The sequence below is a fragment of the Desmodus rotundus genome, chromosome 5 (genome assembly GCF_022682495.2).
Source record: "Desmodus rotundus isolate HL8 chromosome 5, HLdesRot8A.1, whole genome shotgun sequence".
Taxonomy (NCBI): domain Eukaryota; kingdom Metazoa; phylum Chordata; class Mammalia; order Chiroptera; family Phyllostomidae; genus Desmodus; species Desmodus rotundus.
In genome coordinates, this window is record NC_071391.1 from 57,684,624 (window position 1) to 57,709,260 (window position 24,637).

A 24,637-nucleotide genomic window follows, 5' to 3' on the forward strand; every position below is an offset into this window, starting at 1 on the left:
CTGCAAGCGTACAGTAGGCAGAGCTGGCCCCCTGCGTGGCTGAGGGAAGGTGTCCCCCGCCCTGTGACAGCTAAGCTGAGATCTGAAGGAGGAGTGGCAATTAACCAGGTGACTGGGATGAGGTGGGAGGCCTGTGTGGGGGTCATCATTGAGGAGGATGCTTGGTACCCTGGAGGAACAGAGAAATGACTGTGTGCCTGGGGTATAAAGAGCTGCAGGAAGAATGATGTGAAAACTGCTGGCGAGGTAGGCAGCTCCAGGCCACAGAAAACCTTGCAAGTCAAGTTAAAATATTTGAACTTTATCCTCAGAGTAACAGGAAGTGCTCAAATGCCCCCAGGCAAATGCCAGCTTCTCATTATTACCTGCAGGATCTAGGACAGGTCCCCTCCGAGACTATCTCTGCTCTGGCCACCTAATACAGTTCTTCTTTCTCTGTGCAAGAATGAACCTCCAAATTCTAAAAGTACATTGAAAACCAGTGTACACATTTCTGGGAAGTTTGTTTATTCATTCTTTCAGTTGAGCAAACATTTATCAAGCATTAACCATGTGCATGTTGGGTGCCGGGGTACAGAGGTGAATAAGTAATCACAGGAAAAATAAGATCTATCACAAGAGAAGAGGAGGGAGGGAGTAACTCACAGAGCCTAGAGTCAGGAGAAGTTTTTAGAAGAGGAAATTGGCCAGCAGTTTGTGCTCAATACATGTCGAGTGATACATGTTGTATGAATAAAAGTTTGAGCTGAGTCTTTTTTCCTGAAATTTATTGAGATATAATTGACATGTTACAATGTGTGAGTGTGAAGTACACCACATGTTGATTTGATATACTTATATATTGCAAATCGTTACCACCATAACACGACTGGGCCGAGTCTTGAAGGATGAGGGGAAATTTACGAGGGAGAGTAAGAGAATGAAATGAACAAGACTGCAAATACCATAAAAGTGATCTTTTGGGATTAGTTTATCAGTAGTCAACTGCATGGGTTGAAAGGGAAAAACTATAGGTGAGGAGACCAAGTAAAACCCAGGGCAATAACCCAAACGAAAGTTGAAGAAGACTTGATCTTCACTCAACAGTACCCCTGACTGTACTCAGTTTGCCTGACACAAAGTTGCACTTGGTAGTACAATGTATGGCTTGTAGCTGTTACTGAATCTCTCCATGAATGGATGTCTGTTCTCCTTCACAAGAGCAGAGACTGAGTTATCTACTAAAATATTTAGCCAAACCTGCTTGCTTCTTTTCCTGCAAAGCCTGGTATGTCCTTTTTCTTTGTCATTTGTAGCCATCCACCCTAGCGAGAAACCTCAAGATAATACTGGAAGCCAAAGACAAAATATGGGCGGCGGGGGGTGGGGTGGGGATCATTTTTTGGGTTTCTAAGACTATACTTTTTCCTGCAGGATCTCCAGAGGAGTGTTTCCTCTCATTCACACGTAGAGAGAAGTAGGTGATCCTAAGATCCAGCAATGTCGCGTCTCTGAATCTACTCTACAGACACACTCACACACGTATACAAGGAAGATCTTGTAAGCATGTTCTTCCCGCCAAAGAGGAAAATGGAAACAGCCTAAAGTCAGTTAATACCACACATGCTAAATAAACCATGGCATACCCATGGCACAGACTACTGTGCAACAGCTAAAATGAATGAACTAGATCCATAAGCATTAACACAGAAAGCGGTGCAAGACTGTTTAGTGAGAAAGGCCATTTAAAGAATGTTAGATATTATACTATTTGTATAAACAGATAATTAACAAAAAACCGACAACTTGAAACAGTAATTTGTTTCCTGTGGCTAACATAACATCAAATGCATAGAAACTGGTCATTGTAATTACCTCTGGAAAGGGGGGAAGGGAACCAAGGCTGGGAATGATGGCCAAAAAGAATTGAGTGTTATCTGTATCTAAATTTTTTTCTCAAGTATAGAAATGCATTCATGTATTCAAAATTTAATTTAAAAATTAAAGAATTTTTAAGGTAAGAAAATTATTAATGATGCACTATTCTATTTTTAGTAGCAAAAGGTTTGAACTACCTAAATATCCAACAATAGAACTATTATTAAATCAATCATGGTACTATCCATATGGCAGAATTTAATAAAAATGATGCTGTCTTATGTTCACAGGTGTAAAGAAATTAGTAATCTATACTTCCATTTAAAAGGAAGTAGATACTAATTAATATGTCTCGAATTATCCCATTTTTGTTAATAAATATATGCCCAAAAATGTTTAAGATAATTTTATATAAAATTAAACATTTTATATAAAATGTTTATAGTTGTTTCTACATCGATGAGACTCTGGTCATGTTTTCTTTTCCTACTTTATTTCTTAATTTTCCTATAAGGATTAAGTAACAAGAAAAATTGTGTTTTAAAAAATAAAAATGGTGTAAGGAAATTATACTAGGAATAATGAAAGAGGGAAAGGTAAGAGGAAGAAATACATAGTGGTGGATAATAACATAAGGAAAAGATGTTATTGGGACTTTTTAAAGAGATTTTGTTATTTTCCAAAGAGTTAAGGGGAAAATATTTTTGTCCTCAGAGTTTTTCAGTATAATGTCCAAGCCTAAATATAACCAAAGATGACGACTTTACAAGCAAGCCAACGTAAACATGGTAGACGTTTACACTTCTACATTAACACCATGACGTTAGCACTGCAAAAGTTCTTTCAAATCGGCTATATTTTATTTAAAAAAAAATTCCATTTGTGTCCCCTTTAAAAATATAACACCCCCCCCCCCGCAACTTGGCTTTGGATTCAAGAAAAGGCAGAACTAGGTTAACAGAGTGACATTTAGGAGTGGGGCAGGGGTGGAGGCACGAGAGGGAGGAGGGAGAAAGAAAGTTAAGCATTTGGGCAGGAACTGGACAGGACGGACTTTTTGCAGAGTCTTACCTTAAATCAGTACTACTTTAGTGTGTATTCAGGTCATCTGGGGATCATGTGAAAATGCAGATCTTGCATCAGCAGATCTGGGGTGGGACTCCCAGGTGACACCTACACTGCTGGTCCATGGACGAGTTTGAGCAGCAAGGCCTCAGAGTCAGGGAATTTGCTTTTCCACCCTGGTTGAACTGCATTTCACTTTAGAAACCTCTGGCTGTGATAACTTCTTTCTTTCTAACCTAATGGTTTTTTGGTCAAAATACCAAACGGTAGAAACTTCTCGGGAAGTCATTTTACCACATTACAAGGGACAGTTCAAGGCCCTATGCATGGAAGTGAGTAAAATGTGAAACAGAATATGAAATGGGCAGGAGCTCCTGATACACAAATGTTATTTGGCATATAGGGCATGGTATTCTGGAAAAAGCCCTGGACTGGATGTCAGAAGACCTGGTTTCATTAGCTAGCTGCATGCCTTTTCACCCGTCATTTCTCTCCGGTTCTCTGTGTCCTTTTCTGTCAGATAAGGGAAAAGGTCTACGTGGCTTCTAAAAATCTTTTCAGCTCTGACACTTAAGGAATCTATAGAGGAGAGCCTATACCAGCAGGCTGGGACGAAAAGGAAGATGTGCCACCACACACAAAGCTGCCAGGGATCACGAACATGTGATATAATAACGGAGGAATTTTTCCCTTGTCTGCCCAGACACAAAAATGTTATTGGAGTGAGAGGCTGGGAAACTTGCCTGGTATGAAATCCTAGTACCACGACTTCCTGGTCTTGACAATTTAGAGTTTTGGGAATCTGTCCCAGCGCCTGTAAAATAAGGCAGACCATGTAAACAGGCTCTCCAAGAATCTCAATGCAGCTCTGGCAGCTTTCAGGTTCTGAGGTCCTCCATGCTTGGGGCCACCCTCAGGTTCTACCTCATTCCCCTACACCCATCAGCAGCCAAATTCTGAAGCCTCTTGAGTGTAAGGTTCAGCCAAATGGCCCTACTGCCTTCCTGTTTGGGAAAGCCTCCGATTTCCAGCCAGTGGCCAAGGCCCACTTTCGTAGCAACTCAACCCAATAGCAACCAGGGGATCCTGAGTCTCCCAGACACTGAAGACTCTATTCAGGACTGTAGCAGCCTCGCTGAAGAGAAGTGGGCAGGGCAGATAGAGACACTTCTCTCTCCTCATTTAAGATAGTCCTATCCTCAATGTGGTGATCAGTCCCTAGTTTGATAAGCACAGGGTGGGCAGGGGACTTGCTGCAGTGAGATTACCCAGAGTCTGAAGCAATCTCCACCTCACACCTCAACAGACGGGTAGTCCTTACACTTTAAATTATTAATCAGGCCTGTGGCTATTTTAGCAGAGACGCTTAAGTCACCTATAAACATGCCAGCTTCAGGCAGTTTCTTACAGTTTGCCTAAGCCTACAGGAAGGGTAGCCAGGCTCCAGCCATGGTCCTGAGACCCCTGTCTCCCACCAGATACTCACTCAGGGTCTGGTCTCCACGGGAGCCCACTTGGGATATGGTGACCTGTGGGCTGCAGGAGTTGTTTTTTCCCTTCACCCCCAGCCTAGGCTGAGCTGAATGATGGGGCTGGCTGGTACAAAGGCTGCTTTTTATAATGTGCTTCTTTGGTATTTCTGGTGTCTGGAAAGGGCCTCCTTTCCTCCCACAGTTAATTAGCAGCATCAGAGCACTTGCCTTCCTCAACAGAAATTCTGTTCTCAGCCCCAAGGCCAGGCAGAGGAGGCAGGTGTGGCTAAATGCTCCCTGAGGTTCACCTCAAACTCAAACTTAGAGCCATACTTGGTGAGAAGCAATGAGAAATGCAGAGTTAGCTTCCATTTGGGCCGAGTCGGCAAGAAGGCACAGGTCCCTGGCAAGCCAGAGTGTTGTCTTCCAGCCTCTGGATCAGGTGAGGGGACAGGAGAGGGGGGTGGGAAACCAATGTGTGTTTGATACGTTTGTGAATTGTTTCTACAACAAAGGCTTTTTTGAAAACAACAGAGAGCTTTATATGTTTGAATGAGAAACACACAGAAGAACCTATTGTCAGGAGGAAAGATTGCGTGAGTAATCGTGCATGACTTCAGTCTTCCCATTTGAAATGTTAGGCGTGTTAAGGATGATTGTGGAGTTTCCAGTGTTTTCAGTGTTGGGAAGTGGAGGAAGGAACTCCTGGGAGGTGAGGAGGCAGGTTGTCTAGCAAGACAAAGAAGGCAGGAATCAGAGAGGCTTTTCCCAGACTTGTCCTTGCTGGTTCCCGCTCTTCCTTTTCATAGTTGAGGAAGCCATCCTGCCCCTACTTCCTTGCCCCACCTTGCACTTTCATTATTTACTAGACTGTGATACTATTGATAGGCTATAGAGCAGTGAGCATGGACTCCTCAGCCAGACTCCACTGGTTCCTAAGTGTATAACCTGGGCGAAGGTGCTTATCCTCCCTGTACTTCAGTTTTTCATCTATGAACAGGAGTAATACCTAACTTCTGGGATTGTTGAGAGGATTAAATGTTAAGACATATAAGGCACATAGAACAGTGCCCGTTCTATAGTATCCACTCAATAAATATTAGCAATTGTTATTTTTATTTGTGTCCCCCCTGGGTAGCACAATTTATAACATATCATGGGTCAGTGGTTTTTCAACCTCCATATGCATCATAATTGCTTGAGGAACTTTAAAAAAATATAGGGGCCTGGGCTCCACTGCTCTAGGAGTAAAATATGGTCAGAGCATTTTGGAAAACTTCCCAGCTGGTTTTATTACACAGCCAATGTCATAGGTGCTCAATGAATATTTGTTGAATGAAGGAACCAAACGGGATCAAACTGAACAAACTCAGGTTATTCTGTCCTTAGGAACATCAACATCATTCTGTCTCCCAGAAAGTTGGCTCTTCCTGGGGCAGGCTCAAAGAGAAGATAGGACAGTAAATATAGTGGAATACGTGAAAGAATCATAATTCTAGGCATCTCAACATAATGCAATATTGAAGAAATATAGAGAAAAACGATTAGCTACAACTAGTATTAGAGATCAATAGGTATTTTCTTTTGTTCTTCCTTCTGTTTATGAGGACTTATTCCTCAGAGAGTTGCCATGGCAACCCTAGCCAGAAGCTGAACTTTGACCTTTCCTCCAGTTTTCATTTCGATTTGCAACCCAATCTTTGATTTAGTGGAGGTGATAAAACATTTAAAGACCTCAAATAAAGCATCCGTACCATTCTAATATATAATTATGTGCATGATGATAGCATAATTGTAATTAACTTCACCTAGTTGGTTTGTAAAATTTAAGCTGACTGCTGCTTATAAAACATTGTCAGAGACCTCACAATAGAAATAAGAACCTATAGCTAGGTCCCCTACTTTCACAAAACTTATATTTTAATGGAGGAAGTAAAGATAAACATTCTTAAAAGTAGGGAAAGCAAATATAATACAAACATTTAAACAGTATATGGAAGTACAAACTGAGCTTTGGAGTCAGACTTTGTCTATTTCTTAGTAGCTGTATGACATCAATTAATTCAATTAACCTCCCTGAGTTTTAGCTTCCTCATTGACTGAATGTGGATTTTGATGCCTCAATCACCAGGATTGTTGTAAGGCTTCAAATCAGTAATATATGTAAGTGTCTGACACTTTTTATTAAATGAAATTATGTTAATTAACAAAGAAGCTGTATTCCAACAGCACACTTTGCTGTCTGAAATTTCATCATCAAAAGGAGAGATAACATGGACTAGGAGGAAGCAAACCAAGATAGAGAACTGAGCACATACACCTGCCCTTCCACCATAAAGCCCTTCAAAGACAGAAAAAATAGATTGTAAAATCAGTAAGTCCTTACCAGCACCAGCAAACAAGAGAGGAGGCGGAAATTATGATAAAAATCTGGATAGAAAGCAGCTGAGATCAGACTAACAGACAACCCAGAACTGAGTATTAACACACTCCAAACACTCTTAAGAGAAATTACTTTGAAGGTGGGGACAGAGAATCTCCTAGCTCAGAGGAAGCCAGTAGAAAGAATAGGAGAGGGGTGGGAATAAGTCATCAGGGTTACTTATTAATCTTCAAACTACTCTCTGAAGGAGACCTCTCTCCTCCCTCCACTTTAGGGGGTGGTAAGGGGATGGGATAAAACACAGACCTTCACTCTAAGGAAGGAAATCACCTGCCTGCAGGAATGCAAGGGCTTATGAGAAAAGCAGTCATCTGCCACAGGCACAGAGGAGGAAAAGGAAAAGATGTTCCTGCCCAGCCTATCAATTGCAGCTGCACTGAAGTAAAGGCCTTATTTTGGCATTTGGGTATGGGTGAAGGACTGAGTGGGGACAAGGACGGTCCCCACGTCTACTCTGCCTGCTTCAAGCCTGACAGGGAAGTCTGCAGTCAGTGTCCTACTCACGGGTCCGAATGAACCCTCCATTCATCACAGGAGCCAGTAGGGGAAATGGATAGCTCAAAACTGAAAAGAAAACTTAAAGCAGCTACTAATTAACCTATTCTTCAAACGTAGATGTGAATGGAAAACCAAGGATCACCAGGGACTTGAGGAAATTCAAAAACTCTAAAGAAAAGAACTAAGATGAACAAATTAAAAATTGACCTTGGAGGAACCAAGATGGCAGTGTAGGTAGACACACTGCGCCTCCTCGCACAACCAGAACTGACAGAGAATCGAACAACAAGGGGGACTGACACCAAGGAAATAGAAAATAAACATTCATCCAGACTGGTAGGAGGGGCGGAGATGGGCACCGGGGTGGAGAGGACTTGCGTGGCTGTGGCAGGACTGAGACTGGCGGAGTGTGGGACAAATGGCGCAGGCAGTCCGAGCACTAGCAGACCCTGCAGCCCCACATTTGCACAGATAAACCCAGAGGGCCGGACTCAGAGTAGCAGAGAGTGGGGCAGGCAGAGTGGTGGGTAGCACCCCGCGGCACCACATTCGCCCACAGATAAACCGGACGAACGGCGGGGAGCGAAGCAGACCACGCAACCCAGGGCTCCAGCTCGGGGAAATAAAGCCTCAAACCTCTGATTGAAAGCGCCCCTGAGGGTTGGGGCGGCAGCAGGAGAGACTCCCAGCCTCACAGGAGAGGTTGTTGGAGAGACCCACAGGGGCCTAGAGTGTGCACAGGCCCACTTACTCGGGAACTAGCACCAGAGTGGCCCAGTTTGATTGTGGGTATCAGAGTGAAAGATTGAAATCCGGAGGAGAGTGAGGCGGGCGTCATTGCTCCCTCTGGGCCCCTCCCCCACGTACAGCGTCACAGCTTAGCGACCAGTGCAACCCTTCCCCGGTGAACACCTAAGGCTCCGCCCCTTAAAGTAACAGACGCGCCAAGACAAACAAACAAAAAAATGGCCCAAATGACAGAACACTTCAAAGCTCCAGAAAAAATACAACTAAGCGAGGAAGAGATAGCCAACCTATCGGATGCACAGTTCAAAGCACTGGTTATCAATATGCTCACAGACTTGGTTGAATCTGTTCGAAAAACAGATGAAAAAATGAAGCCTATGCTAAGAGAAACAAAGGAAAATGTACAGGAAACCAATAGTGATGAGAAGGAAACTGGGACTCAAATCAACGGTGTGGACCAGAAGGAAGAAACAAACATCCAACCAGAAAAGAATGAAGAAACAAGAACTTGGAAAAATGAGGAGAGGCTCAGGAATCTCCAGGACACCTTGAAATGTTCCAACATCCGAATTATAGGGGTGCCAGAAGGAGAAGAGGAAGAACAAAAAATTGAAAACTTATTTGAACAAATAATGAAGGAGAACTTCCCTAATCTGGCAAGGGAAATAGACTTCCAGGAAGTCCAGGAAGCTCAGAGAGTCCCAAAGAAGCTGGACCCAAGGAGGAACACAACAAGGCACATCATAATTACATTACCCAAGATTAAACGCCAGGACCTACATCCAAGATTACTGTATCCAGCAAAGCTATCATTTAGAATGGAAGGGAAGATAAAGTGCTTCTCAGATAAGGTCAAGTTAAAGAACCTCATCATCACCAAGCCCTTATTATATGAAATGTTAAAGGGAGTTACCCAAGAAAAAGAAGATCAAAAATAGGAACAGTAAAAATGACAGCAAACTCACAGTTATTAACGACCACACATAAAACAAAAACGAGAGCAAACTAGGCAAACAACTAGAACATGAGGGTTGTCAATAAGGGAGTGGGAGGGGGAGAGGGGGGTAAAGGTACAGAGAATAAGTAGCATAGATGATAGGTGGAAAATAGACAGGGGGAGGGTAAAAATAGTGTAGGAAATGTAGAAGCCAAAGAACTTATAAGTATGACCCATGGACATGAACTATGGGGGGGAATGTGGGAGGGAGGGGGTGGGCAGGATGGAGTGGAGTGGGGGGGGGGGAAATGGGACAACTGTAATAGCATAATCAATAAATATATTTTAAAAAATTGACCTTAGAAAAAAGATAACTAAAAGAACATAAAAGAACATGTTAAAAATTCTAAACAGTATCATCCTCAGAAAGATGTTTGAGGATATTGTAGCAGCCTCCTGTGAAGAAAGAACAAACAGGTGCTATGACAAAGGAAAAACAACAACAACAAAAGGAAATTTAAAATTATGATACTAAAACTAAAAAAGAGATAGACGGGACGAATAATAGAATAGATATGACAAAAACTTGGTATGTTATCCAGAAGCTAAGTGTGAGGAAATCTCTCTGAACATAAAAAAAAATAGGGAATGGAAAAGTTGAGACAAAAATGAAGAGAATGCTGTGGACTGAATTAATGTCCCCAAGCCACCCCCAAAATTCATATATTGAGGCCCTAACTGTGACTGTATCTGAAGAGCTGATAAAGAAAACTTAAATGAGGCTGTAAGGGCAGAACCCTAATTCAATAGGGCTAGAGCCCTCATAAGAAGAGAAAGAGACCCCCGAGATATCTCTTGTCCTTTTGAAAACACAGTAAGAAGGCACCTTGAAATGGCACCTTGGCCATCTGCAAGCCAGGAAGAGAGCCCTCAATAGGAACTGAATTGGCCTGCACTTTGATCTTATCTCCAAAACTGTGAGAAAATAAATTTGTATTGTTTGAGCCACTCAGTTGTGATATTTTGTTGTGACAGCCCAAGCAGAATAATGTAGATACACAAAGGATGTATTCAAAAGTGCCTCCATTCATTAAAAAAAAAAAGTGCCAGGAGAGTACTGAGAATTGTGGAAAAGTAATCCACTAAGGAATAATAAAAGAAAATTTCCCCCATCCAAAGAAAGACTCAAGATTTCACAGGACCTGCCAGGTGTCAGGCAAAGAAAATTAAAAAAAAATCTTTACTTAGACAAATACTAGAAATATTTCAGAGCCAAAAAGACAAAGAGAAAACCCTAAAGGTATTTAGAGAAGAAAACCAGTTTACCTACAAGGAGCAAAAATGAGATCAGCTTGCAGACTTCTGAGAGGTAACTCTAAATGCTGGGCAGCAATGAAGCAATCACTCCAAAATCTGAAAGAAAATAATTTTGAGTCTAGAATTATCTGCCATGCTAACCAAACAAGCATTCAAATGAGAGAACAAAATGAAGACATTTCTATTTACTCTTTAGGTTGTCAAAAATGGGTAAACTTGCCAAAATCCAGCACTGGCAACGGTTCGGGGCAATGGCACTGCCAGACTGTGGAATGCCAATCGGAAGTGGGTATCCGAAGTTTCCATGAGCTGCCTGCGCTGGGTGTAGGCAATGAGTGGTTTCATCAGCTGAGGGTCATTTTCAACAATAACCTGAAATCAATAATAAATAGTAATAAAGGCTTCTTCATCTGCTTTTTATTATCACCATGAACAGTGAAATCAAACAATGTCAGTGATAAACTACGACTTCCTGCCAGGCAGCCCACTGCTCCTTCCCTCTCAATCCCTACCCCTGTATGGGACTGAACCTTCCTAAGTATATGAAAAAAGTTATGGCAGAAACTTACAGTACTTACTAAATGAAATAATTTACAGAAAGAAATGGGGGTATGTGAGTAAGGATTTTACTTTTTACTAGTTACATGTTTTTTAAATTTTTTACAAAGACTATTTATTTATAATTACTGGCTTGTATAGTTAAAATTTCTTTCATTTGAAAAAAGAAAAAACACGGTAGGCAGCAGTATTTATTCCAGGAAGTGTGGAAAACGGAGTACGGTGACATCGTGTAGCCATTCCCCCAAATAGTTTAGGTTATGGTATATGAGTTAGGTATTTTCAGAATGAAAAATCAGAACCCGGTGTCTGCCAAAGGATTTTTGGAGCAACTTCTGAGTAGGAGAGACAGCCTGGGACATCCAATCTAGATGCCAAAATAGTGGAATTTCTGGGACACTCTGATGGTTTGTAATTACAAATAGACTATTTCAAGCTGGGCCTGTCCATAAATCCCCAATACCACTCCATTTTGGATCTTCTTGAAACTGAACTCCTCCTGATATGATATCAGCTTAAAATCTAGCATTCAGTGTGCTTTATTCTAATTCCCCCAAGTCCAAGGCCTTGCTGTCTTTGCTGCCCCTCAAATCTGCCAGGAGCCCTGACAGAGTACTTTGAACTTCTCAGTTGCCTCAGCGGCATCCCCAGGTGGTACACTGTCTGCCCTTGCTTGAGGGAGTGGCTATTTTCCTGACTCTCTATCAGTCCCTGGTTCCTGCTGGCCTCCCCTACTCCCAGCTTGGTCACCTGCACCTGCCACACACCCCTCTATCCGTCCCACCCTCCCCTCCCTCACCCCGCCCCTTGGTAGCAGCTGAGCCAGCCCTGCCTGGGCCACTGATACCAATCCTGCTGAAGCTAGCACAGACAGTCCCAGGCACAGGGTAAGCTGAGGCCATGGAAATGACATTGCTGTGTACAGAAAGGACGGGGGTGTGACACAGCCAGAGAAAGAGGAAAGAGTTTGCCAGGAAACCAGACTGACACAGGCTGAATGGAAAAGAGAAGTTGGAACAGTACTCATAGACAGTCTTGGGGCCAGTAAATGAAGTGGGAGAAAGGTAAGAACTAAATATACCCAGTAGTGTGAGAAACAGTGCAAGGTAAGTGCATGGATTGATCACTGAGGAGAAAATGAAAGGCTCCAGAGGGCCCCAGGGCATTCTGCTGGGGAACAGGGAAAGACCGTGTGTTGGGAAGACCTGCTCCCCACCCTGGCTCTGTGGGGTTAGCCTCCTGAGTACTGCCTGTAAGTTGGGGGTTCTTCTAAACATTAAATGAATTCAGATGAGTAAAGCTCTCAGGCCAGTATTCAAGAAATCGGAATTTCTTTCTCCTCCCATCAAAATACAGATGGTGATGATGAAAACCCACTTGTAACCTCTGCTACCCACACACTCTATTTTCAGTGTGAACAGTGGACACACTAAATAATAGCTAATTATGAGAGCTAACATTTATTGTGGGCATGTTATTTGCAGGCCCTGTTCTAAACCTTTTACAGTATTAACTCAATCCTCACACAACCCAATCAAGTAGACAATATTATTTTTCCTAGTTTACAAATGAGAAAAGTAAGGCCTAAAGAAGTTAAGTAATTTGCCCAAGAGGCATAGCTAATAAGAGGCAGACCCAGGATGAAAATCCAGCTCTAACTGCAAAACCTATGCTCTTTTTCATTGTACTATGTTCCCTCCCAGTAGTAAGGCAGCAAATAGAAAAAGAGTTAAACAAGTAGAAGTCCTATCCGAGGCTTCGATGGAAATGAGTAGGCGGGAGTGTGAGACAGCAGCTGCGGAAGGAGACTTCTTAAAGAGCTCCCATTGGACAGTGGACCCAGGGGAAATGCTACTGCTACGTTGAAGACATAATCCCCTCCCAACTGCCAGATATGGGTGATGGCACCAGAGAGCAAGCCAATCCTGTATGTAAACAGTGCAGAGAAAGCTGTGAGCAGGGGCATGGCCTCGTGTTATAAAGGTATCTTGCAATAAAGGATGTGGTAATAAGTCCAAATAGAATGGTGGTGAGTCGGCAGGCAGTCTGAAACAAGCAGGGTCAAAGTTCGTCCATGTGTATACAGCTCAGTCCACTTGGAAACCACATGTTCCATCTGCTACTGTAGACAGAAAGCCTTGTGATAAGGAGAGGGGCCTGAAGGAGATGCTGCCTGGGGAAGGTCAAAGCACCAGTCAAGTAACAGAAACGACTACTGTCGATTTAATAGTGCCGATGATATTAGAGGTTTTCACTGAGGTTATAGTCATCACCACCACTTCATTTATTTACTCACTCATGTGTTTACCCAGGAAACATGTAAAGAGAGCCTACTGTGTTCCAGGTCTATGCCAGGTGCTGGGACATGGTAAGGAATCCTCAACTACTGACGGAGAAGTCAGGAGACAATAGAAACAGGCTCTTCCAAACCATTGGGTAAAGGTCTGCTCTCAGCGAGGGCCTTCCATGTAAACTGTGGCTTTCCCCAGAAGGAGGTGATTGGGTCGGTGAGGAGTCAGGAAAATACCTCCTCCAACGTGTAAGCCAGAAAGGACCTTTGAGAATGGGTCCAACTCCCTCCCTGTATAGAGAAGGAAACCATGAACCCGAGTTATAAAAAAACCTGCAGATCAAGACTGCATATAGTATCAGCTGAAGAGCACTATCACAAATACCCCAGGAGTTTAAAGGAGACAAGCAGCACTGTGAATCAAGAAGGCTTCCTGGAAGAGGTGGGACTTAAGTTGGGCTTTCTTGGAAAAATAAGATGTGTGCATGTGTTTTTAGATAGTAATAAAATTATTCCTTAAAGCTGTCTACATTTCTTTTATCTGGTTAATCACCAAAAGTCTTCCAGCTGTGCAAATTTTTGTTTGTTTGAGAATATCTGCTATCAGATGTCATATGATTTGTTGCATAGCCTTTGGAGTCTGACGGTCCTGGGGTTGAATCCAGACTCTGCCGTTTTCTAACTGTGTGACCCTAATTTCCTCATCTGTTAATGAGGATAATAATACCTACCATATGATTGCTATGAGTATAAAGACAACAATGCATGTAGAGCATGTAGTATAGGACCTGACACTCAGGAAACACCTTGCATAGCTCCTTAAAGGTTGTGATAATGACTTATCTACACGGACCCCATGGCATTTACAGTGTACCCTATATACATTAAGTTCCCGTGAATTTTATCAAACAGTTAGGACAGTGGCAAGCACCATGCTAGACGCTGGACACATCCAAGTACCAGACAGACACTCCCCCTGCCTGCTCTAGGCAGTATAGAAGGACGTCAGACACGCCGACACATACCTGTGGTGCAGTGTGAGGTGCAGTGTTAGCATGGGTAGGCAGTGGGTATTGGTGGTCAGCCTTGGGCGCACTGTGGACTTGAAGGCTCATACCAGGGCCTGCGGGGCCTGACCTCTCCAGGGACCCATAGCTGCCCTAAGACCCGGCTGGAAGATGCTCCCGCCAGCAAGTCATTATCACTTCTTGAGAGCACTTAACTTATTCTATATTATCTGCAGTATAATTTCTATTTAATAGCAGAAAAATCTGAACAGAAAATAAAGTTCTCTCTTATCAGTCCAGTATCCAAAAGAAACTACAAGAAGAAGTAAAAATGCACCTGAGCTTACGCTTCAGCAAATTTTCCTGGCTCCTCTTGTCTCCCAGTGTGCATCCAAGATGGCTCCCAATGATCCCCACCTCCTGCAGTTCACACTCTTCCATAGTTTCCTCCTTCATTGCACTGTGGTTGGTCTTTGTGGCCAAGAGAAAATGGCAAAAGTGATATCACTGCACTTCTTTTTCTATTTTAATTTTATTTTTCAATTACAGTTTACATTTGATATTATTTTGTATTAGTTTCAGATGTACAGCATAGGGTTAGACAATCATATACTTATCATAGCACTTCTACGGTTAGGTTATAATCTTGGGGGCTCTCTCACATACACACTCTCTTTCAGATGACTTGCTTTGGGGGGAAGTCATGACTTGAGCAGACCCATAGAGAGGCCCACATAGCAGGAACTGAAGCGTCCTGCTGACAGCAGTGTAAGTTAACTTGGAAGTGGATTCTCCCAGCCCCAGTCAAGACTTCAGAGACTACAGTCCTGGCCAACAGTTTGAGCCCATGAAGGGTCCTGAGCCAGAATCACTGGGCTAAGCCATTCTTAAATTTCTGACTGTCAGTGTATTTGTGAGACAATAAGTGGTTGCTTTAAGCTACACAGTTTGGGGGTATTTGTTTTACAGCAATAGATAACTAACACAGTGCCTCTCCTCTGTGCTTCAAGCATTCTACTCCTCCTCTGTCATGGCACTTACCACACTGTGTTGTAATTACCTGTTTACATGTCTGTCTCTTCCTTAGACGATGAGCTTAATGGAGATCTTGTCTTATTGTCTTTGCAACCTCATCACCTGGCCCATGGCAAATGGTCAAAAACTTTGGTAGGTGAATAACTTGCATTCATGTAGCACACTAGAAGGGGCAAAGTATTGGAGCATCCATTCTCTCATAGCCTTCATGAGAACACTAGGATATAACTACTAACATCATCCCTATTCAGCAGGTAAGGAAATTGAGGTTCAGTGACTCACTTAAATATCTCACAGCCAGGAATTCATAACCTCAGTCCTCAATTCCAAGTCATCCATTTCCCAGTCTATGCTCCTTCCAAACTGTTCTTCATTTAGCTTGGATGGTGGGAGGGCAGGACGGGCACAGGAGGAAAACTAATCTGGAGAATGGGGTGCTGTCCAATGATGGTGGAGTTCCATAGAAGCGGACAAACATGTGGCTCGTTTATAAATAGGCCGGGTCTCCATGGGCCTTCTGTGCAACCCACATTCAATATTTCACTTAATCCTTACAAAAAACCCCAAAACAACAACAAAAAAAAACCCCCTAAGCTAGGAAATCAGTTATTTTTATTCCCACTTTACAGGTAAGAAAACCAAGTCAAGATCTCTCCTGTGTTAAGTGATAGAGCTGGGACTCAAGCAAATGTATTCAAACTCCTAGTTCAAGGCTCTTTAAAAAAAACTCAGACCACTTCTTTTTCCCAGAACCAGACAGTGGCCTTTGGAGTCCAGATAGAATTCCTGATTTCAGCAAGGGCCCACAGAGCAAGATGTCACAGTCTCAGACAGTGAGCAGCCATGACTCATGCAAGGATGCTATCTGTGTGTCTACATCCCACCTCACCCTCATGCTGAGTTCCAGTCACTGATTCTCAGGCCCGAGGTCAAAGGTTTCACAATGTTCCTTTTAGCAATAACAGCAAACATGCTACTGTGATTAGAGTCAGTTTCAGTTTGCATATCTTTAAAAGGGGAAAAATAATTACATCGATGATTAAATGTGATGATATAGGTAAACTGGCTGGCACAGAATAGGTATTCACAAGCATGTAAATACTCTTCTCCCCTTTGGCTCTCCCTTCTATTCCTATAAGACATTGTCAGGACAGGAGCACACATCCTTTTGGGAGTCTTTCTTCTCCCCATAAGCTGAAGGCTTAGTAGTGGCAGTGGAAAGCAGAGGGAAAAGAGGAAATGTCTGAGGGCTCTGTGCAGTCTCCAGCCTGAAGGGAGCTCACAGTGGGATTTCTGCTTTATGTCAGCTGCACAGTGAGGCGGGAAGACCTCCATTCTCAGAGAGCAGGTATCACTCAGAGGAGAAGAAGCCCCAGCTGTTCTGTGGGTCCTAACGGAATGTGGCTCAGTGCTGCCTGATGCCTGGCAGCACTGATAAAGTTTGGATAAACTTAGCCTGTTCACTTCCATGCAACAGACCTTTCCCCTTGAGGACTCAGTGACCAGAAAAACATCCCAGAGGCCAATGATTTCTCATTCTCCAGGGATCCAGGCAGCAGACAGTTTCTGGGCTGAACATCAGGGACAAACCAATGAACTGTGAGGACCTTTGCACTGAGGGCTTCATCTGATCCCAGGAAATGGATTGCTGGTTCCATGTACTAGAAGACAGCTTCCTGCCAGGAAGAGGATCTGGGCTTTGTCTCCATGTGCACCAGCATATACATGTGGCTGTCTGGCATTTCATAGATGGCTGTGGAGATGGCCAGCCCCAGCTGTAAATCAGAGTGAGCCTGACTCGTGTGGTCCTATCCAATACAGTTCATAACAATTAAACAGCCTAGTGAGAACCTACCAGGTCACGCCTTTGAAGAAGCAAGTGATGTTGGGAAAAGGTCATGGGCTTTGAAGTTTGAGAGGCTTCAGTTTAAATCCTAGCTCTATCACCTACTAACGTTGACTTGGGAAAGATTCTTACCCTCTTTGGGCTTTAGTTTATTTATATGTAAAGTAATAGTAATAGTTATACCTGCTTTGCAGGGCTGAGATAAAAATTAAATAAAGTTATCATGTATAAAGGGTGTAGAATAATGCATGCTGCCTAATTGGTGCTCAGAAACCAATCTTCATTATTAGGTTTCATGGGGAGATGGAGAAGAGGTGAACAACAGACACAGTTAGGGAGATAGAATACGTAAAATTTAATATAATTCCTTTGATTTTTTTTCAACCAGCACATATTAGAGAACCTCCTAAGTGCTAGCAACTAGAGGGGAGATACAAGAACAATGACCCCTGACCTAGAGGAACTCAGAGTTTTGCAACTGAGATTGATGAGTAAGCATAATTCTACCAGGATTATAAGTGGTCTGAGATAAACAAGTTAAAATTCTATGGGAGCAGAGTGGAAGAAGTGCTTACATTCTATGAAGGAGTTAGAAGAGGCCTTGCTGAGAAAGCAACTCTTGGGCTCCATTGGCTGAGACTTAAAAGATGAACAGAAGCATAGCAGGTGAAATGGGGGTGGAAGGTCACTGCTGATGTCGGAGACAGTCTGCAGAAAAAACACAGAGACATGAAAGAGCTTTGTTAGGGGAATTGGAACCATGGAGTAACTGGATATGAGACATGATAAAGGGCCATCAGCCTTGAGAGATACTAAAAAGTCCTTGCTTGTTCGCTAAGGAGTTGGGACTTAATTCTGCAGGCAACAAAGGGGTTTTAAAACAAAAATAAGATGATTAATTTGTTTTCAGGAAAGGTAAGCGGACGGAGGATGGAATGCAAAGAAGAAAGAGTGGAGGCCAGGAGACTGGAAGCATGTGGAGATAAGAAGTTCATCTGGGTTACATAATCAGGAAGTTGGTGGTGATCAGGAAGAAAGGCTAGACCTCCTGGCTCCTGGTTTGAGGTTTTTGATTAGATTGCTCCTCCTTTCACATCTTTGAAACCTTCCTACTAAGCAAAACTTGACCTAAAATTATAGTGCTCATGTGAACAGGAAAAAAAAAGCACAAAATATTGCAACTAGGTTTGAATTGGACTGAGGCACTTGATTTTTACCCATGATCTACCACAGTATTAAGTATTTTTCTGAGCATCCACTCTGTGAGATCTGTATTTCTAAGGAGAATGCAAATCCTTACTGATTTGGGCCAATCATTCATCCACAATGATTGGCCCAAAATGAGTCAGTCAATCATTTGTTCAATCAGTCCACCCATCCACAGAACTACAGAATCATCCATCCATCCACAGAAATGCATTGGCAGCTGCTACGTTCTAGTCTGTCTAAGTCCTGGAGGTATAGAGAGGAAAGGCAACCTATGCTGTCAGAGAGCTCACAGCTGCATGGAGCAGGAGACAGAAAAACAAACAGGGACAATCCAATGTGATGAGTGCTAATTCAATGAGAAGTCTGAGCCATCATGAAAGAAGGGGACACTTGCATCAAGCCCTGAAGGGTACCATTGTAGAAGGAAGAGCATGTGCTGTTCGGGTTACAGTGCAATGATGAGGGTAATTAGAATTCGAGAAAACAACTATTTTCCTAGCCCCAAAGCCAAACAATTACTGTGCCTATTTTAACTACATAAATCACATGAACTCAGATGTAATTTATGGCTTCCCTCCGGCATCTCACTATACAAGACTAAACCAGTGTCCACTTTCCCCAAAACTATGAAATAGGCAAAGTTTGCTTACATTTTCTGACCTCCCCTTTCAGTGCCTGTCTCAGAGCCCCTGGTCTTCTGCTGGCCTCAGTGCCCTAAGTCGTTCCTCCAACATACAAAAGCCAACTTCAGCCCCTCCTGGGCATTGGCTCACATTCCCAGTCTCTGTTCATTCTCACTCACTTCCCTATCGAGTCCTAGCTTATGCATCAAATTCTGTCAGGTTTTTAGATAGCTCTACATTGTTCCTAACTATATTACTTTGTTTAGAACTATTGGCCAGCTTAGAGCATTACCCTGTCAGAGGTGTCTGCACTCAACATTCCTTTCCTCATCTTACTTGTCCTCTGTGACGTGCATGACTTCATCATCCCTCCATTTGTGGTTCTCAGTGACATCCCGTTCTCTGGAGTCACCTCCCTACCTGTCTGGCAGCCCCATAGGTAAAGCTGTATCAGACACACTGAGTTTTAACCATCTCCCTATTTTGGTCTTCTCTTCAGGCAAAAGTTCTGTATCCTACTCAGTTTTTCTCTCCCCAGTCCCTCCACATAGTGGCAATAATAAACATCTGATGGATGAATTAATTACTAAAAGAAGTGTCTGAAACAAACTTCTGCCAATAGAATGACACTCTAGAGGTAGGAATGGCAAGTGTAGCAGACAGGTTGGAGAACCAACGTTTGAGAGCTTCAGCATAGGCCTCTGCGATAGGCCAGCGCCTATTTTGCCTGTGTCTAAGTTTTGTTGAGAGAAGAGAAATGCCACACTTGAGACAAGAAGAAGATAGTATCTTATACCTTAATTTTTCTGAGCCCTGTCTGGCCTAATTTCTCCAGGCCCATTTCTGAGGGCCTGTGCTACTTTGTGTGGTTCTTATTCATAAACTAGGATCTATTAATGACACACCAAGAGTTGATATTATACTTGACCTCAATTATGTTTTAACATTAATGCTGAGAAATTTCACAGAAGAACTAAATTGAAGTTAATGCTCACTAAAAAGAAAATGAGTAGTCCCTCGTTTATTATTTTTAAAAAATCCTGGCTTTTGGTCTGAATTTTTTTTTTGTATTAAGATCCAAAAATACTAAAAAGTCTGACTGACTAGCCATGTAAAACATATGCTGAGAGTCCTGAGCCAAAGCCAAATATGAGAAAAGTCAAACAGTGTATAGAAAACAAATAAATGAATCACAGTGTTGGGTAAACTGCTGTTTGGCACAGACCCATGAACACAGATCAAGAAGTGTCTCTGCAAAGACGTGAGAAATATCTGTGGAAAATATCTCCAAAAACTGATCTGCATTTGCCCTGAAATCTTGTCTACAACTGAACTTTGTTCTGTAGGAATAACCCATAGTGTTTTCCTTTAGTACATATTTGTTCACTTATTTGTCCATGGATCCTGGGTGAGGCTGGTCCCTGCAGGGTGAACTGCACCCTACAGTGGCCTGGGTCATCGTTGTCATGCATGGCCAGCTGGAGCCAGGCTGACCCACAGCATGGGAAGCAAAGGGAATAGAATCTGCCTGCTTGGAGACATGGCGCGGGGCCAAGACTAGGAGTTGGGGCCTTGGGTCAAATAGCTGTACACCACATGTAACATTCTTCAGAAAACCCAGTCCTTAGCGTGCAACAGCTTACAGACTGTTTAGTCTAACGTCCAACTTGACATTTAATTACCATAGCTTCTTTAGTTTTTGAAATCCCTTTTTTATTATTAAAAGCGTCTTGTGAATATTAGGGATGAAAAAGAAGGAAGGACTTAAGCTTAAGTGTTCCAAAATCTATCCGATAACTAGTTTTGTGTGGTAAGTTCTAGGTACAACAGGAGCTACAAAAAAAAAGGGAATAGGCACAAATTCTCTTGCTCTCAAAGAATGTGGAGTCTAGGAAGCAACACAAGACAGAGGTATTACATCTGTACAGTTAGGTAGAAGGAACAGAGTAATAATGATAGCCAGCATTTATTAAATACTATGGGTAAGGCACTATTCTAAATGCTATACGTTTATTAGCTCATTTACTCCTAACAAAAGCCATATGAGGTAGGTACTACAAGCAGCTCCATTTTACAGATGAGAAAACTGAGGCATGGAGAAGTTTATAACTTGCTTGATACCACCAGTAAACTACCAATAGGGATTTGAACTCAAGTGGTACAACTGCAGATCCTGTGTGCTTAGCCACTGTGCTATTCTGCCTGCCAGAGACTTTCTGAGAGGTGTATATCAAAAGTGTTCTGGGAGCTCAGCTGTGGGAGATATTTGCTTCACCCAAGGAGAAAGATTACTGGCAACTTGTGGAGAGGTGACATTTGCATTAAGCCTTGAAAGATGGAGAGGCTTTGCACATACAAGTATTGGTGGTGATAATGGAAGATCAACTCAGAGAAAAAGAGAAAAGTGTTTCCAAGTTGAGAGCAGTATTGGTAAAACATGAAGCAGTAAACACAAAGGATCTCAGGGCAGCTGTTTGATAGCCAAGCATTGGGCAGGCCCAAGGCTGCTAACAGTCATTAACAGTCACTGAAATTTTGACTCTGTGATAAACTAAGGCTGTCTGTTTTCCCAGCAAAGTACAGCGAAGTCCTTCAATAGAGGACTGGATAAAGAAGATATAGTATATATATACTGTGGAATACGACTTAGCCATAAGAAAAGATGAACTACTACCATTTGCAACAACATGGATAGACCTTGAAAATATTATACTAAGAGAAATAAGTCAGTTAGAAAAGCTAAGCACCATATGATTTCATTCATATGTGGGATATAAAACTGAAACTTAGAGACAGACAGATAGAAGGGGGTGGGGGGATAGTAAACAGTTAAGGGGGCCAAATATAGGGTGATGGAAGATGATTTGACTTTGGGTAGTATATTGCACACAGTGCGATATACAGATCATGCATCGTAGAAATGTTTTCTTGGAACCTATATGACCCCATTGACCAAGGTCACCCCAATAAATTTAATTAAAAAATTTAAAAATGTAAATAGATGTTGAAAAAACGCAGCAAGGACAGTTGGTTGTGACACACAGGAGCACCTGTTAGAAGTGTTACTTACCTAGAGGCTTTCAGTAAGGGTGGAAGTCTTAAGAATTAAGACTTCTTATTTCTACACTTTGGCTGGATAATTAATATTTCCTGGTAAAAAGTTAAGTTTCACCCACTATGGAGATACCCACCTAGCTATGGAGATCATGTACTGTAAGAGTTAATAATGCGGAATTTGGTGTCAGGTGGTCCTGGGTCTGAGTCCAGACTGGTACTCACTGGTCGTGTAACCTGGAGCAAGTTACCAAATGTCTTGAAGTTTCCTCCACCATAAAGTGGGGATAAGGGTAGCATTGTGAGGGTCATTGACCGAATGTTTGAGGTAAAAGCATTTTTAAGTGCTCAGCATAATGCTTACCACTGTGCTCAAGCAGTGTCAGACGTTGTTAATTTTCATAACTCTAACAAATTATTTTGTAGCATGGTATATTTTTTAAAAGCTCATTTTCTAAGTGGACATAAAAAATTGTGTTCAGCCCTGGCTAGTGTGGCTCAGTGGATTGAGTACTGGCCTGCAAACCAAAGGCCACTGGTTCGACTTCCATTTAGGGCACATGCCTGGGTTGCGGGCAGGGTCCCTGGTGGGGGGGCGCATGAGAGGCAATCACACATTGATATTTCTCTCCCTCTTCCTCCCTCCCTTCCCCTCTGCCTAAAAATAAATAAATAAAATCTAAAAAAAATTGTGTTCAATTTTCTTTTAAAGCTATTGGCTATTGTATTTTAACCAAAATTTAAAGATTCATGAAAGAATGATGGAACAGCAGAACACTGAATACATCTATAAGCAGATTTTATAATGTGCAATAAAAGCATTTGTTTTACTTTCCAAAAATTTTGTGTTCAAAACATATTTTCACTATTGACTTGCTGGATGACTTCAAATAACTCCACTTAACCTTTTTAGCTTTTTTTTTTGCTTCCTCTGCAAAATAATAGACTACATGGTTTCTAAAGACCCTACAATTCTAAAATAAATACATAGATTTACTTTACACTCTAATTATATATTACTTGCATAGCTGTAAGAGTAATTCAATCCCCAATTATTCCTAGAGAAGCTCTGGAATGCTTCATGATTATCAAGGATTATTGCCAAGAATCTACAATCTCATATGATGTTTGCACTTATTAATCTGATAATTTGACAGGGTATAGCTGACCTGCAACATCTGGAAGGATAGTCACATGGGACAAGCAGAAAACTGGAACCAGAATTAAGACCCCTTGTACTTGCAGGTCCTTGGGGAAAGTGACTTTTTTAAAAAAACATTCTCTCTTCTGCTCCTTTGTATTGTCAAAGTTTCTCTCTGAGAGTGTACTTTGGTGATAAGTTAACGAGTTTAACCTGGGAATAGGGTAGCAAGGATCAGATTTATGAGTAAACCGTTCAGGTCTAGCTCCTGCATGCCCTCCTAGCCCTCACTACTCTGCTTTGTAGCCTGTGTGGTTTGCCTGGGGCCCCAAGCAGGAGTCTAGGGTCTTGAGCTTCAGTGAGCCTAGAGCCCAGCCTTCTGCTCTGCCTGGCTCCACCTGTGGTTCCGCTGACCATAGGCCCCACTGGCGGCATTAAAGAAAATGCCTTTGAGTCTCTTGCTTCCTCCATGTCCTCACTGTCACTGCCCTTCTTTAGATTTCCACCAGTCCTTTCTTGCCAAGACTACTCTAGAACCCCCATGGCCTCAAGCATCTAACCTGACACCTTCCCATCCATCCTCCCTCTGCTACCAGAATGACCTCTCTAAACTGATCATGTCAGCCCTGGCCTGGCGGCTCAGTTGGTTGGAACATCGTTCCATACACCAAAAGAGTACGGGTTTGACTCCCAGTGAGGGCACATACCTAGGTTGTGGGTTTGATCCACAGTCTGGGAGCACATGGGAGGCAACCAGTCAATGTTTCTCTCTCTCTCTCCCTTCCTTTCTCTCTAAATTCAATAAACATACCCTTGGGTGAGGATTAAGAAAAAAACAACTGATTATGTCAATTCTCTACTCTGAACTCTTTGATGGCTTCATGTTGCTGACAAAATAGAATTCACAATTTGGCCTTTCCTTACCTTCTGGGGTTCAACAAATATTTGGTGAATTAGTGAATGCTCTCCTGTTTAGACATCTTTTTATCAAATATTTCCTCCATTTGCTCTTCAATGATTGGATTACTGAGTGTCCACAACATGTTGAATTTTAACAATTGCAATTTTTTCACCTAGTAATGAACACAGTTATGGACATAGAATCCAGAGACTTGAGTTTAGGTGCTGTTCTGGCCCTCTGTCTCTCTGTGGCTTTGGGAAAGTCATTTCTCTCTTCTGGGCCTCAGTTTCTCCATCTGTGTAAAAGTAGGTAGATTTAAACTATCTCCAAGGCTCTTACAGGCCATGTCTATACTGGTTCCTGGTGCTAGAATCCCCGTGAGAGAAAAACTAACAATGTAAACAGCCAGCCAAAGAGGTGCACCCCACAGCTAAGTCCTGTGCTCAGCAGATTGGAGACATCCTTGCATTACCCATGTCGCCACTTTAGCATCGTCTCTAGGAATCTCATGACCAGCCCTGCACTGAATCATTGCTCTGGCATGTTCATCTTCAGTGTAATAGATCCTAGAGCTGAGACAATGGAGCTCTTAGAGCCTTCAGCTATGATCTCATCTACTGATCAAGATTTTTCTTGG

General features: G+C 42.5%; 1 long non-coding RNA gene across 1 annotated transcript; it reads left to right on the forward strand.

Moving 5' to 3' along the window:
- Positions 1 to 11,775: 11,775 nt before the first annotated feature.
- Positions 11,776 to 21,187, forward strand: LOC139440960 (uncharacterized). The gene is made up of 3 exons (XR_011651286.1): positions 11,776 to 11,958; positions 16,771 to 17,101; positions 17,983 to 21,187. It is a non-coding gene; the product is annotated as an uncharacterized lncRNA (long non-coding RNA).
- The last annotated feature ends 3,450 nt before the right edge of the window (positions 21,188 to 24,637 follow it).